The sequence below is a fragment of the Macrotis lagotis genome, chromosome 1 (assembly GCF_037893015.1).
Source record: "Macrotis lagotis isolate mMagLag1 chromosome 1, bilby.v1.9.chrom.fasta, whole genome shotgun sequence".
Taxonomy (NCBI): domain Eukaryota; kingdom Metazoa; phylum Chordata; class Mammalia; order Peramelemorphia; family Peramelidae; genus Macrotis; species Macrotis lagotis.
This window is the reverse complement of record NC_133658.1, coordinates 508,992,338-509,008,642: the sequence shown is the minus strand read 5'-3', so window position 1 is coordinate 509,008,642 and position 16,305 is coordinate 508,992,338. Positions and strand designations below refer to the sequence as shown.

Genomic DNA, 16,305 nt, shown 5'->3' with positions numbered 1-16,305 from the left:
GACAGGAACTAGGGCTAAGCCTCTATGCAGACTTAACTGAGTATGGAGTTTTGCACCTTGCGAGACTATTCCAGAGTAACCTAACTGATCAGCTGTCACAGCAATTTTCTTTGTTTAATTTTTTTAAATTTTTATTTATCTGTTTATTTTGAATTTTGCAATTTCTCTCCTAATCTTGCTTCCCTCCCCCCCACTCCCCAAAGAAGTCAGTCTGCTAGTCTTTACATTGTTTCCATGGTATGTATACATTGATCTAAGTTGAATGTGATGAGAGAGAAATCATATCCTTAAGAAAAATAAAGTATAAGAGATAGTAAAATTACATAAGATTACATTGTTTTTTTTTTAAATTGACGGTAATAGTCTTTGATCTTTGCTCAAACACCACAATTCTTTCTCTGGATACAGATGGTATTCTCTGTCACAGATACCCCTAAATTGTGCCTGATTGTTGCACTGATGAAATGAATAAGTCCATCAAGGTTGATCATTACTCCCATGTTGCAGTTAGGGTGTACAGTGTTCTTCTGGTTCTGCTCATCTCACTCAGCATCAGTTCATGCAAATCCCTCCAGGTTTCCCTGAACTCCCATCCCTCCTGGTTTTTTGTTTTTTGTTTTTTGTTTAGTTTTTGCAAGGCAATGGGGGTTAAGTGGCTTGTACAGCTAGGTAATTTTATTAAGTGTCTGAAGCCAGATTTGAACTCAGGTACTCCTGACTCCAGGGCCAGAGCTCTATGCACTGCGCCACCTAGCCATCTGAAATTCTTGACTTTTTATTTCACCATATGAATTTACTTACAATTTTTTCTAACTCATTAAAGTAATTTTTTGGAATTTTGATTGGTAGGGCACTAAATAAGTAGTTTAATTTAGGTAGAATTGTCATTTTTATTATGTTAGCTCAGCCTATTCATGAGCAGTTGATGTTTGCCCAGTTATTTAAATCTGATTTTAGTTTGTCACAGCAATTTTCAACCTGAAAACTCTTTGAGTTGGAAGTCATAGTTTGGGGCTGTCACAGGGCTTTTTGAAAGCTCCTGAATTGAAGCAGTCTCATTTTGCTATGCAGCTTGTTTGGAATTATGGAACCCCACAAACATTCATTTACTAAATATATGGAACTGGGATAAATGCTGGTGAAATAAAAACAAAAGAAAAATGGTGCCTGCACTCAGGTAGTTGACTTCTAGAGTGACAGAATATGTAAAAGAGTATTATAAAAGCCTTCCCATAGGAATCGACACATGAATTGAGTCTTGAGGGAAGCTAGGGATTTTAAAAGGTGAGGTGAGAAGGTGATGCATTTCTTTGTGCAGAAAGACAAGTCTGTACAAGGGAATGATAACTTAAGATAACATCTAGTAGAACAGGTAAGCCAGAACACAGAGAGCATAAAAGGAGAGTGATGTATCTGCAATAAGCCTGGAAAGATACATTGGAGTCAAACTGTATAGAGCTTTACATTCCAAGCTGAAAAATTTGTATTTTATCAAAAAGTCAATACAGCTACTGAAGTTGTTTGAGCAGGGAATAACAAGATCAGATCTTCACTTTAGGAATATTTGTTTCATAGTTGAAGAATGGATGATTAGATTTGACTTGATTCTTTATATATATTTGAAAAATGAGACCTTTATCAGAGATACTTGCCAAAAAATTTCTCAACTTTCTGCATTCCTTCTAAACTTGGTTGCAATGTGGGTTTTTTTTTGTGCAAAAGCTTTGTAATTTAACAAAATAAAAATTAGGATGGATGATTAAAGAAGTAAAAAAAAAAACCAGAAACCAGGAAACTATAGAAATAATCTCCTTAGGTCCTCAATAAAATGTTGTTCACATGATTGAAAAAAAAAGAAAGCTTACCTTATGTAGTCTTATACCATGAATGTGCTACTCCAACCCTATCTATTCTATAGTGCCCTCTGGAATTTCATACTGAAAAAAAGTCCTCATCATTCTGGGCTTTATCTCATTTTTCTTCCGTGTACTATCCTTCCCTGAGGTTTGATTGCCTCCCTGGTAGTTCTCTTTAGTGCTGGCTATATCTTTTCTTACCCAGCCTACCCTTTCTCTCCCCTAAACTGGTCCTGGGGGGGGGGGTATCTCAATACTTCAAGACTCCCCTTAGCATCATCACTCAGTGACTTCACCTTCTTTGATGTTAACTAAGGTTTTCAATCCAGTACTCACCATAGTGGCTGCTCCCATGTAATTTTCTTTCTCTTTTTACTGTCCTCTTCTCCAGTTCCTGCTCTTATTTAAAGAACTTTAGTATTCACTTTGATGCTCTTTCAAAATCTCTATGTCCCAAATCCTTAGCCTCTCCTCACCTTCACTCCACTCTAGCCACATATAGAAATGATCATTCCTTGGATCTCTCTATTATCCACAAGTATTGTACTTTCTTAATTAGAAACCCTGACTTTTATTAGTAGGTTTTAGTGATTTGTGATTTTTTTTTAAATCCTTTCTTATTAAAGAGATTTTTAGCTGAGCAAGGGGAGGGAATATAAGGGGAAACAGACAATGTAAATACAAAAAAAATTTTTTAAAAGAAACTAGCATTCCTCATCTTATCATTACTTCCTCTCCTCCTCCTCTCCCTGTCTCTTTGTGTAAGCTTATTCTTCCCTCTAATTCAGACTTTCAACCCCTCTAGCCTTCTTTGCCTTTTCAGATCATTATCTCCACTGTGACTTCATTTTCTTTCTCCAATCTTGACCATATAGTTAGCCATTTCAACTCTACCCCGATTTTTTTTTCTTAAATTTCTGACCCCCTTAATCTTATAGTCACTGATTTTTATCAAATCTTAGCTCTGGTTTACTCCCATCAAAAGACTCCTCCTATTTTAGGGTTGCTAAATAGAGCTGGGAGTAGTCTTACACAATGATGCTAACTGGATATATTATTAATTTATGTTATCCAACTCCAACTGGGCCCTCACTTTGTCAAGGCAGTCATTTAATCATTCCCTAATTAATTCTCTATCTCATTCCCCTCAGAAGTGTTTTCATATTTCCTTTTAGTTTCTCAAGTCTCTCACATTTCTTCCTCCCTCCTCCTCAAATTGAGAAAGAGGACAATATGACTAACTGAAATTCAAAAACAACCCCCAAATTTTCTTTTAGTCAAAGTTTTTGACCTCTTATCAAACCTTTGGCTTTAATCATTGCCAAATTCTAAATCAAGTTGATTTTAGTTTTATTCCATCAGGAGGTTCACAGAATGTTAAATAACCATGAGAAAATTAAGGAGAAAAACGAGACCTGAATATTTAAAAACAACAACCAAAAACGACAAACTGGAGTGATAGTATCTACATAATTGATTAGTTTGTAATTATACCATGCTGGCAGGATCCACTACAAATTTATGTTATCTAACCAATTGTACCCTGGTTACCGCAATGCAATGTTTTTATTCCTCCTTAATTGAATCTCTGTCCAACTCTCTATTGCATCTTTTCTAAACCTTTAGTCACATAGTAGATGCTTAATCAGTGTTTATTGATTTCTCTCCCATTAACTCTCTCCATCTTCTCAGCTAAGAACTTCACATCAAACTTGAATTGAGGACATTCACCATTGAATTAAGGACTTCTCACCATTTCACAGCTCCCTGTCATCATCTCCTAATATTTGTACATTTACTCAGTAAACATTTATTAAGCCCAGTCCAGGCACTATACTAAGAGAGAGAGAGAGGCAAAGACATAAGATAGCCCTTGTTCTTAAGAAACTAAGTACAGATAAGGGATGTGGATGTGGGTATGGGTGAGTGTGTGTGTGTGTGTGTGTGTGTGTGTGTGTGTGTGTGTGTGTGTGTGTGTCTGTGTTTTTGTTTGTGATTAAGAGCTTTGAATGCTAAACAGGATTTTATTGTTGATCCTATAGGTGATAGGGAACTACTACAATTTATGAAGTAGAAAGGATGTCATGTTTAGCTTTTGCTTTAGAAAGATCACTTTGGTAGTTTAATAGACGTTGGATTATTAGTGGGGAGAGACTTATGGCAGGGAAACCAACCAACAGTCTATTAAAGCAGTCCAGGTATAGTGCAATGAGCATCTTTACCAGTGTTGGAAATGTCAGAGAGGAAGAGAATATGAGAAATTACAAAGGTAAAATTGACAAGTTTGGCAAGAGATTGGATATGGGAGGAAGTGAGTATGAATAAGGAATCAAATATTACACTTAGGTTGTAAACCTGAGTTTACTGGAGGGATGGTGGTAACCTCACGGTATTAGTGATCGATGTCAGGAAGAGGAAAGGGTTTGGGGTAAAAGATAATGGATTAAAAGGCAGCTAGGTGGCATAGTGGATAGAGCATCGGCCCTGGAGTCAGGAGGACCCGAGTTCAAATGTGATCTCAGACACATAATAATTACCTAGCTGTGTGACCTTGGGCAAGTCACTTGATTCCCACTGCCTTGTAAAAAAAACTTTAAAAAAGTGAATTCAGTTGGATATTGAACTTAATATTTCTATAGTATATCCAGTTTGAGATATTCGATAGGCAGATGGCAGTGTGAGGTTTTCTTTTAATTTGTTTTGTTTCTGTGATGGAGAGACATGGGTATGTTTGTAGGCAGTGAGGAAGCAGCCAGTAGATAGGGAGAGACTGAAGATAAGTGAAAGTGGGAATGATTGAGGAAGCAATCTGCCAGAGAAGTTAGGATGAAATGGGATCACTTGTATATGTAGAGAAAAAGACCTACCTCTTCATCTTAGACAGAGGTGAAGGAGATATGATGGAAGGCATCTGGGTGATCTAAGGTGAGGAAGAGGGGAGAAAAAGAGAGCAAATGGTCTTAACTTTTTTTTTTAGTAAAATATAAGTCACAATTCTTAGCTCAGAGGGTTAGAAAAGGGAAGCTATGGGAGGTTTGGAGAAGGATGAAAAGGTTTGGAGAGTCAATGTGGCAAGTGGGATATTGAGTCAAGTAGGGAAGATTAAAAGGACTGCCTTATTGGAGCAAGGGAACAATTGATATTACAATAGATCCAGTCAGAACAGTTTTGTAATGTTCTCAAGCTTCATTTGGCTGCATTTGAGTAGGAGTGGAGATCAATGATAAAAGAGAATGAGAGACTCAAGAGAAAAGAACAGTTCATCAAGATGGGGAAAGGAGAAGATGAGGAAAGAGAATAAAGAGTAAGTGCATGGTGATAACCTGGGAAAATACAGTGCCAAAGGAGTGATTAAACAAGGTTTGTTGCAAGGCAGAAGAAAAGGTGGAATGACAACAGATTGTGATCAGATAAGGTCATTTTGGAGTTCATAAATTTGGGAATGATGAATTGTGGGTGATACTGGCAAGATCTAGAGCATGACTATTTGGGTAGTTTAGGGGAGAAGAGGAGTAGGTCATGGGAAATGAGTGAGTTGAGAGATTAGGGAGATTGGGAGAATATGGAGATAGAGATCTAGAAATCATTTGTGTAGAAATGATAATTGAACCCTTGGGAACTGAGATAACCAAGTGAGATAATGCTTAGAAGAAAGACCAAGACAGCCTTTGGGGGAGACACACATGTGGATTATAAATAAAAGTTGAGAACAGAGTAACCAGGATGGATCCCCCTGGTTTTAAACCTAATGTTGGGAATTTAGAAGATATTGATATTATCTTTGGTGCTCTCTTTCTTTGCATGTGCTGCCCCTGTGGCAGATAGCAATTTGTTCTCAGGGTGCTTCTTTTCTTTGATCCCAAGGAATATATCCCTTCTTCCTACCTACTCCATTCTTCCCACATCAAATATCAAAATACCTAGTTACTTCTGTGAACTCAGGACACATGACCTAACTGGCAGCCTAGTAGTGGCCATCACTGATTCAGAAAGAAAATCTATTGCCTGGTTGAGAATAAATAAAGACAAACACCTGTGTGTGATCACAATAATCTGAGCTTTCTTGGTCATGAGATGAGCCTCCTAGGCTCAAGAATATAGGTGGCTTTTTCTTCCTTTATACACTGTTTTCATCTCTCCACATGATACCCATGTTTCCATTTAGTTACCTGATATACTTCCAGGTATCAGAATGTGACAAATGACTAACCCAGTATTTTGAAAAATATTTCATATCATTATTGGAATTTTAAAAGGCTTTTGGCTCTTTGGAAAGTGTATCAACAATGCAACAGATGGGAGAAGTTTGTTATTTGCAAACAGTGCATTTTTTTTTCTGTTTCCCATAGCGATAGGAAGGTCTGGTTTTTGGCGCTTTGAATATAGTCTCCATAATAAGTACATCAATATCTGAAGCCAAATCACTGTCAAAGCTTTCCATACTTCTTGTTTTTTCTCTTCTCTTGCTTGAAACTTTTGATTCTTTCTGTGATATTACCTTGCTTGCCTTTATCCTCTTTATGTACCAACTTTTGAGTAATTTGCCAGGCTCTTTTCCTGCTTCCTTTAAGATCTTCTTGCTACTGAACCCCTTTCAAGCTAGTTTCTCCCTGCCCTTTTGGAGAGACCTATATTTAGAATGTGTTTTTACAGAGTTGTACATGATTGGGCATTCACTGTGTACAGATCACTAGACTCCAGACTAAGTACTGTGGAGAGATACAGAGAAGTAGAACATGTGGCATCTTTTCTGAGGAAGGGAATTATTCTGTTTTACAGATGATTAAGAACAAAGCCCTTGGCAGGCTGAGAGGCAGCAGGCTAATCTCATGAATTTGTAGCAGAATTAACAAATGCATGCTGTTATGGCATTAACTTTCTTTCCTTCTTTTCTATATGTTAGTCTCCTGAAAAAGCCTCTGATGAAATACTATTCTGAGGCTTCATTATGTCTTGAAACTAATCAGCCCTGGATCAGCTTAGTCTGTCAGCCCAGTATCTTGTCTGACCAATCTAACAAACAAGAAGGGGAGGGATTGCTTTATTCTTTATTCCTGTTTCCTTAGCACCTTGCACTTAGCACAGGTAAGCACTTAATACTCATTAAATTATTGTTCTGTAAAAAAATGATGAACAGGATGCTTTCAGAAAAACCTGGGAGCACTTCTATGAACTGCTGCAATGTGAAATGAGCAGAACCAGAACACTGAACATAGTAATAGAAATACTGTACAATGATCAACTGTGAATGACTTAGATACTCTCAGCAAAACCATGATCAAAGACAATTCTGAAGGACTTATGATGAAAAATGCTAACTACTTCCAGAGAAAGAACTGATGGTGTATGAATGTGGATTAAAGCATACTGTTTTTACTTTTTTAAAAATTATTCTTGTGGTGGTTCTTTGGTCTATTTTCTTTTACAGCATAGCTAATATGGAAATGTTTTGCACAACTGCACATGTGTCATCTATATCAAATTGCTTGCCTTCTCAAGGAGGGAAGAGTGAAGAGAGACAACTTTAGAACTCAAAATTTTAAAAAAACAATGTTAAAAATTTTTGTGTATATGTAATTGGAAAAAATATTAAATGACAAAGAAAAAAATAATAATTGATTACATATGGATTCCAATGACAGATTGTGTCTCTGGTGTGAGGAACAAGCTGGCAGCTGCCATTTTCTCTCCTCTCCAATCTCTATACAGTTGCCAGACTGATATTTCTAAAGCACAGGTGATTTCTATACTTAAGAAACTTCAGTGTTTCCCTGTTATTTCCAGAATAAAATACAAATTTCATTGTTTAATACTTTAAAACTCATGTATTTCCCAGGTGATTTCATTTATTCTGACTTGTATTCTACTTGCACTTCCTCATACTTGTCATTCCATCTTCCACCTTTACTCTATGTAAAAAGTCTTTGCTCTTTGCCACTGTTGTTGGAATCTCTTCCTCTTTTCATGGTTTAACTCTGGTGATACTTTCTCCTCCACTACTAATTTTGTACTTACAGTTTATAAAGCTCAGATTTATTTATCTGTATGCAAGTTGTATTCCTCACAGAAGAATGTTCGTTCCTTGATAGTAAGGGCTGTCTTATTTTATATATCTCCATTGCCTACATAAAACCTTGTATACATATGTGCTTAATAAACAGATTCATTACCTGGAAGGTTGCCTAAAAGGTTGAATTGTTTGCTTAACCTATTTGTTTAATCATTTTTCAATCTATTATTCTGTTCCTCTTGGGGTTTTCTTGGAAAAAATACCATTTCTTCCAACTCATTTGCCATTTCTTGAACTCATTTTACATATGAGGAAACTGAGGCATGCAAAGTTAAGTGAATTGTCCAAGATCACACAGTTTGTAAGTGTCTGGGATCATATTTAAACTCAGGAAGAGGAGTTTTCCTGACTTCAGACTTGACACTCTATCCATTGCACTATCTAACTGCCCATTTGTTGTTCATAGACATTCATTTAAAAAACAAATGAAGGGGCGGTTAGGTGGCCCTGGAGTTCAAATCCAGCCTCAGACACTTAATAATTATCTAGCTATGTGGCCTTGGGCAAGTCACTTAACCCCATTGCCTTGCAAAAACTAAAAAAATCAAAAATTTAAAAAAATGAACAGGGACTGTGATCTTCCTCATAATACATACATACACACACATTATATATATATTAGGGAAGGAAGAGAGTATCCAAATTGATCAGTCAAAGGTACTGAAATATTATGAGTAAACATAATACTAAAAAAAGAACTGATAATATTAGTCAATTAGCATCTTTCTAATTTTCAACCTTTGTTAAATTATATATGTATGATCAACATTTCTGGAATCAATATCTCTTGCACTTCATGGATATTTGTTGACAAATTTGAACTTTATTTTTTACATTTAATACATTAGTTTTTAATAGTAAAATCAATCACATTCAACACAATAGCTTCAAAGGATTTAAGAATCATAGATTCAAAATTGGAAGGGTCCAGGAGCCCAGATCTTGCATTCTAATCCAACCTCATTTTAGAGGAAACTGAAGCTCAGAGAGGTTCAGTAACTTGCCTAGGGTCCTACAAATAGTATCTGAGGCAGGATTCAAACATAACTCTTCTCATCTCCAGCACTCTATTTCATCTAAGTGTTTATGAGTTCTACAGAGTAATTTCTGAATGAAATGGTTAACTTTATCAAGACATTCCTTCCAAGGAAGGCTGTTCCCTGGAGTATGGATGAGGAAGTAACCTATGGTCAAGACTATGGGAAAATTTCTCACTTCTCACTTAATCTCTCTGAGTCTCAGTTTCTTTGTCTGTAAAAAAGAGAGCTGATGACATTTGCATTTGCAAAGAGTTGTAAAAAGGTGTGGGAAAAGTTTTATATGATTTGGTTTGGACATCAAAACAACACTAATTTCTGGTGTAACTCAACCAAATGGACAAAAGTTATTGTGTGGTCATTTATAAAACTTGAACTCTAATTTGGAATTACTGATTATATTATGAAAGAAATCTACTTTTTGAAATGTGCTATTTGTGCCATAATTTTAAAAAATTAATTAGAGAAACTAGTTATGATTCAGTTCTCAATTGAACATTTAAATTTCACTTAAAAATAAAGCTTCTTTCCAAAACATTCTCTAAATTTATACTGTCTGTCCCCCACGATGACATCTTATTCTACATAAAAAGGCTATTGTGAGAAATGTTGCTATTTTAAGCCTTCTTTGTGGTAATGAAACTTGATTTGTACTCTGGGATCATACCATGTTCTTAATGTACTCTTCTTTAGGATGACTTTTCCCAAACATTGTGAAAAATATTTTTAATTACAACAGCTGAAACTGCTGAACAGGTACCTAGGAGAATGTGTGATAAAAAACTGTTTCTGTCCAAAAATTAGACTTAGAATAATGATTTCCAGATTTGAAGCTGGTTATGAGTAGACCCCCCTGGCTCCATGAATTATTAGTAATACTATCATGTCTTTTTTTTGTGGGGGAGGGGGAGAGAGGAGAAATGTGGAATACATTGTTGGCAGAATTTAATTTTATGCATATAGATATAAAACATAGAAACATATGTCAAAGTTTTTCACAATTATGATTACAGCATGGTGTAATAGAGACAAAGAATCAAAATTCCAGTATGACTGGTATTTCCTAGCTATGTGACTGTCTCCAAATAACAACTTCAATTTTTAGCTGCAAAACAAGAGCAATAATACTTGCACTATCGAGCTCACAAAAGTTGCTTTGAAGAAAATATTTTGTAAATTAAGAAACATTATGTTGATGTGTCCCAGGTAGCTTTCTTATAATCTACAGAGCAGATAATCAATCACTTGGCTAGACACTGAGAGTACAATACTAAGAATGAAAAAATTTGCATCATTAAGTGAATTTCCTCACTAATTTCCTCTCTATATTAATGAAATCTTAGCTCTGATTGAATTTCAATGAAAATGAAATATTGTTTATATAATATGGAAAGCAGTTTGTAAACTTTTAAAAAATTTTATTTAAGGCTGTGGGGTGAAGTGACTTGTCCAAGGTCATACCTCTAGGCAATTATTAAGTTTCTGAGGTCACATTTGAACTTAGGTCCTTCTGACTTCAGGCTGGTGCTCTGTCCACTGCACCACCTAGCTGCCCCCTAACAATGTATTTTAGTCACATTTATTTTTAGGTTATTGCAAGGTAATGGGGTTAAGTGACTTGCCCAAGGCCACACAGCTAGGTAATTATCAAGTGTCTGAGGCCGGATTTGAACTCAGGTCCTCCTGACTCCAGGGCTGGTGCTCCATCCACTGCGCCACCTAGCTGCCCCAAACAATGTATTTTAAAGTAGAATTTTAAAGTAAGAATTTTGAAAAGTCTATTTCCTCCTATACAAATTTCATGCTACTATACTGTTTAAAATGACCATATATAGGGGCATATATAGGAGTTGAACTAGAGTATCTCTCCAGCCCCCTTCTGGCTCTAAAATCCTATTTAGATAGATAAAAGCTTTCATGACTAGTAAGCACGTTTTCAAAAGAATGGGTTTTTGCACTATTCTCAATTGATTTGGTGGAAAGAGCACAGGATTTAGAGTAGGAAGATCTGGATTTGAAACCTGATTTTATTACCTTTTAGCTGTGTGATCTTGAAGAAATATGTTAACCATTCTGGGCTATCATCTGTAAAATGAGGGTGTTAGACTATAAGGTCCTTTCAGGCTCTTTGTGATCTCTGTGGATTTCAAAATTCAGTCAGCTATTAAGCACCTATTATGCTAGGTACTGTGCTAGGAACTACTTAAGTATATAGAATGGAAGAATACTATAATGGAAAAGACAGCAAGAAAATATAGAAAGTGTAAATATAAATGTATTCTGAATAGTTAAATCCAAGGTAGCAGTTTGGTGAGGATGGGGAAAAAAAGGCTTTGAGGAGGTGTCCTGGATGCAACTTAAAGGAAGAGAGGGAAGAAACTCTGACATAGAGAGGAGGAGAGGCTAGTGCATTCTAGTCAGATGGAATGGCCTAAACAATATAAATCAAGATAATCTCAGCTATATTATTGTGCAATTTTCTCGATATCATTTCTAGTATGATTATTTCTTCCCTCATAATCTTTTTAAATTTAAAATGTTTCTTGAAGCTCTGGTATTTAATAGATATCCTTTAAAATTGTGTTAAATTGAATAATATTTCATATAGGAAATCAACTAAAATGTCAAAGGCAAAATGACCCCTTGCATTAAAAATCTGGTAAAATCACCAGGATTAGTTATATTAATTCACTGTTTGTGCTAGATTTTAAAAAAAATCAAACATTTCATATTTATCTTAACATGTCATAAGTCAAATTAGACCTGAATTTGCCACCTTCAGATGCAATACTTTTGATCTTTAATTAGAACAAAGATCACAGTTTTAAAAAACTTCTGCAAAGGAATACCCAATTATATCAATTATACATATTTACTTGTAATTTAGGACCCTCAAAGCTTCTTATATTTGACACACCAATTTTGTGCATTCATTAACACCAGTTTCTTTGAACTCTACCTTCAAAAAAAGCTACATAATATATTTTATATGGAAAGTACAATTTATAAAGGAAAGCTATGAAAAAAAGAATTCATTACTAAAGGATTATTTGTACTATCAGCAGCTGCTAAAATTAAGTTTTTTAGAGGACCCAATTTTATCAAAACTGAAATTTTAGTGCAACATTTACTGATATAAGCATAAAGTATATATTTTCTGTACTTCCACATGCAATTATATTTCAGATTTATGGTAGATTCCAACTTGTGGTTTCTCTGTAATTAAAAGGCTGCAAGCCTTCCATATGTGGATTGTTTATTTACTTTTTAAAAGTACTCTTTGGAACATTTGGGGTTGATTGATCATGGGCAAATCTGATATACAATTTAATGGACAGAATTCACCACCCTGCTTCACAAAATGGAACCTGTGATTTGGTCCAGGTGGAGATAACTAGATAGTCATGCTTGATAACTCCATGTAGATAGATTATGAAGAGATTTCTTTATGTAAGATCAATTTCTTCTAGTAGCACACATGTCTCAGGAAATTTGTTTGTTAACCTGCTAAAAGTGTAATTTTCATATAATCATAGACAACAGTTGTAGTCATAATTATAATCAACTAAGCTTTTATTAAGTTCTGACCGAGCTGCCATTCTTTCTTGGCTTATTTATACAAGTAAGAGAGTTTTCTATGAAGACCATCATATCACTAAAAAAAAAAAGGAAATAGTTTTGTTTCCTCTTTATCTATGCTTATTTTCTCAATTTCTTTTTTTGTCTTATTGTTAGAGCTAGCATTTCAAGCACTTCGTTAAATAATATTAGCAACAATGAACATCATTGCTTAACCCTACATCATAATGTTTTTGATGTGTTGTAGATGTCTTTGATATGTTGTTATGGCATCCTTGCTAACATTTTATTTAAATGTTTGAATTGATATCCATTTAGGATGTTGGTCTATAGTTTTCTTTCTCTTGATTTCCATTTCCCTAATTTAGGTATCAAACCAATATTAGTGTCATAAAAGGCTTTTAATAATATCTTTTTCTAATTTTTGTGAACAGTTTATGTACAATTGGAATTGTTTTTTAAAATTTCATAAAATTCACTTGTAAAAAAGGATTTTTTTAATTTTGGGAGTGAAATTTATGAATTGTTCCACATCTTTAAGATTTTATTTAAATTTTTATTTTAAATCTTACTCAAATTTCTATTCTATTAATTTTCTCTGAAAAAAATTCTACTTTATATTTTATTGACATTTATTTTGTTGAAATTGTTCTTTTTGTTGCTTATATAATTGGGCAAAAATAATTTCCTCATTTTTTTTCATTTGTGGTTAATTCTTTTTCATTTTTGGATACTGACAAGTTGATTTTCCATTTGCAAAACAAGACCTTGGCTGATCTTTGTGGATTTTTGAATTCCTCTCCACTTGTTCCTCTGGCTGAACTTGGACTGCTACATAGCTTTGTGGAGTTCTTGTCTCCTTTCTTGACCTAATTGTGTCAGTTTTTTAGTGAGGTCCTTTGTGTTCTATTTTTAGAATTAAGATTCCAAAGTCTGGTGTTTTGTTCACTTATTCCAAATTTTTCCTTGTTTTCTGTTTCCTAGGAGGCTAGCTGGGCTTCCCTGTGCTACCCCCCCTTCATTTCTTCTGATTGTTCTCTTTTTCAGCTTTCTAACTTCTTGCCTCCTGTGTGACTTTGTAAATTACATCATCACCAGCTGAAGTTTATAATGAATCTTTGGGATTGAAGTTTTCCAAGGAGAACATGAAGTCATCCCTAGTCAGACACGGGACCATACCTTACATTATTTAAAACTTTAGCATCCATTGCTATTTTAACAAAAAAAGGTGAAGTATTTGCTGCAAGGAAGAGAGGTTTTCAGATGAATTCATTAAGAAAGGCATCAGCACCAGAGAAGAGACTATAACCAATTCCACAGCCCTTGCTAGGCCAGTGGGAGGGAGTTCAGTTTGAGTAAAGCCTGCAGACTCTGGCTTACATTCCTCATGAAATACTGAAACTTCACTCTGCACAGGAGAACAGGCATGATGAAGAATTTTTACAAAGAGCACATTCAGTTGTCTTTGTGTAATTACTGAGGAGATAGAAGACAGGCATAGTCATATGTAACAATTACAGTCTTGGGAAAACACCCTTTCCCTAGGGCCTCAGGAATTGTAAACTTTCTGTCTGTTCAGTCATAATTCAATAGGGCTGAAAGTACCAGGACTCAGATTTCCTGTGTCAAGAATGGTAGTTGCAATGATATGTTAACCGTATGGTCTAATGGGACTATGGAATTACAAATCCAGAGAGACAGTTCACACCCAGACACTGATTTTTCTGTATATCACTCTATACATTTTATCACCTAAATGGGTAAACTGTATGACAATTTAATAGTTAGCATGTTACAAGTCCATGCAGGTGGAGAAACAAAAAAGGAAAAAGATTTGTTAGAAAAGGGACTTGATTGTTTGGATTATCTGTTCTGTTTTAGGTATCTTCTCTTCTTATGAAATCTGAGATCCTCATCCATCTTGGTGTGACAGAAGAAAATTTTAGCATTAGAAAAGCAATTTTTGTTTTATCAGAAACAGCTGGGTGAGATATGGCTCATTTGGATCCAGGAATAAGCCATAGTTTCTAGTCATTTTAACTCTACTTCTGAAAGAAATTTTAAGTGTCTATCTTGTGTGTTGTGATGGTTTTTGTTGCCTTCTCATCAGTTGGATGTCAACATGACCCACTAGGAAGGGTAGGAATGAGGGATGTACTCTTGTATCCTTTGGTCTGAACACTGTCAAGATCATAACACATCAGAGTGAACTACAGAGTGGTACTATGGGATCCCTAATAGATAATCCTTTTTTTCCCCTTTTTTGGGGGTTTTTGCAATGAGGCTAAGTGACTCATCCAAGGTCACATAGCTAGGTAATTATTAAGTGTCTGAGTTTGGATTTGAACTCAGGTCCTCTTGACTCCAGGGTCAGTGCTCTATCCTCTTTGACACCTGGCTGCCCCAATTAATCCATTTTTATAATGAGGTCCTCTTGTTACTTCATTAACTAAAATCAGTAGATTATTTTTATTTACCTTCTGTCCCTTAATCCTTTTGTTTATCAAATAGTATTATATTGAGATTGTAATATACCCGAACAAGTAATCCTCTTAAAAAATTGAAATTTATAATGGAGATAGATTGGGTTTCAGTTTGGGTTGACTGGATTGTTGGATTTAGATCACAAAACCAACTGAAATATCAATCTCATGGAACTCACTAGCTCCAAGTCCATCCCCTTCCCCCCAGAGTTTACCCAAACCAGACTAGACTTGTTTTACAAAATAAATAAAAATATAATACAATAGAGATTTACTATTAGACTTGCAGAGATTTATTTGAGTTTGGCACTACTGAGGCCTACTCATTTTACCAGTTTGCACTTTCCTGCATATAAAGATTGAGTGAGTTGCCCAAGGTCACTCAGATGATCTATCAGGTATTAATTAACATTTATTTTTAAGTACCTGCTTATTTCAGTAACTTGGGTAATGAAGTGGGCCAAGGATACAAAGACAAGATAAAAAAATTTCCTATGTGAAGGACCTTTCAATACAGCTGGGAGAGAAAATATGTGTTGATGTATGTATATTTATATAGAGTTAGATAGAAAATAGATATAAGGTGATTGAGGGAGGGGGAGCATACTGACAAAGAGGAAGGTAGAATTTTGAATTAGAAATTCTGAGAGATAATAATAAATACATGTTGCTACTTACACAAAGAATCCAGAAAACATGTAATAAGGATTGTAGATTCAGAATAGAGCTCTGAAGCCATCCAGTCCAACCTCTCCCATATACAGATAAGGAAACTGTGATACAAGGAGGTTGCCTAGGTGACCCCTCTCCTCCCCCTCCCACACATAATAGAATCTTACTTTGTGACAGGGAAGTTTACTTGCACCATCAACAAACTGGTCACTTTGAGAAAACACAAGCCTCTGATTTAGTCATTGATCAATGCTATCAAATGATATAATACTTTTAAAGCACTTTCCACAATGCCTACCATATTTTAATAAGTGCTTGTTTCTTATTTCCTTCCTATGAAAGTTCTGAGATTTTTCCTACCCAAGAATAAAAGATTGTTTGTACATTGAAAAATATGGAAATACATTCTTCTTTATATAAATGTCAGATAATGGCCATTGTTGTCACTTGAGAAACCAAAAGTCCCTTGGCTTTACACTGTCCTTTCCCCTTGCTCTTTCAGAGATAATCTGTTAGGCCACTTATTAATGGAAATTAACAGAGCTTAAAGACACCAGATAAGAGAAGAAATATTTCTTTTCCTATTCTGAGACTGCCAGATAAAAATA

At 35.2% G+C, this 16,305-nt stretch overlaps 1 protein-coding gene and 1 long non-coding RNA gene across 8 annotated transcripts in view; one reads left to right on the top strand and one right to left on the bottom strand.

Moving 5' to 3' along the window:
* The window catches only part of LOC141506914 (uncharacterized), a 32,698-nt gene extending 16,888 nt beyond the window's left edge, over positions 1-15,810 (bottom strand). For all 7 annotated transcript variants that reach the window (XR_012474010.1, XR_012474008.1, XR_012474011.1 and 4 more), the window contains exon 1: positions 15,704-15,810. This is a non-coding gene — a long non-coding RNA (uncharacterized LOC141506914). The remainder of the gene's footprint in view (positions 1-15,703) is intronic.
* HUNK (hormonally up-regulated Neu-associated kinase) overlaps positions 1-16,305 on the top strand; it is a 140,382-nt gene that overhangs the window by 7,813 nt on the left and 116,264 nt on the right. The gene's annotated exons all lie outside the window — the stretch shown is intronic.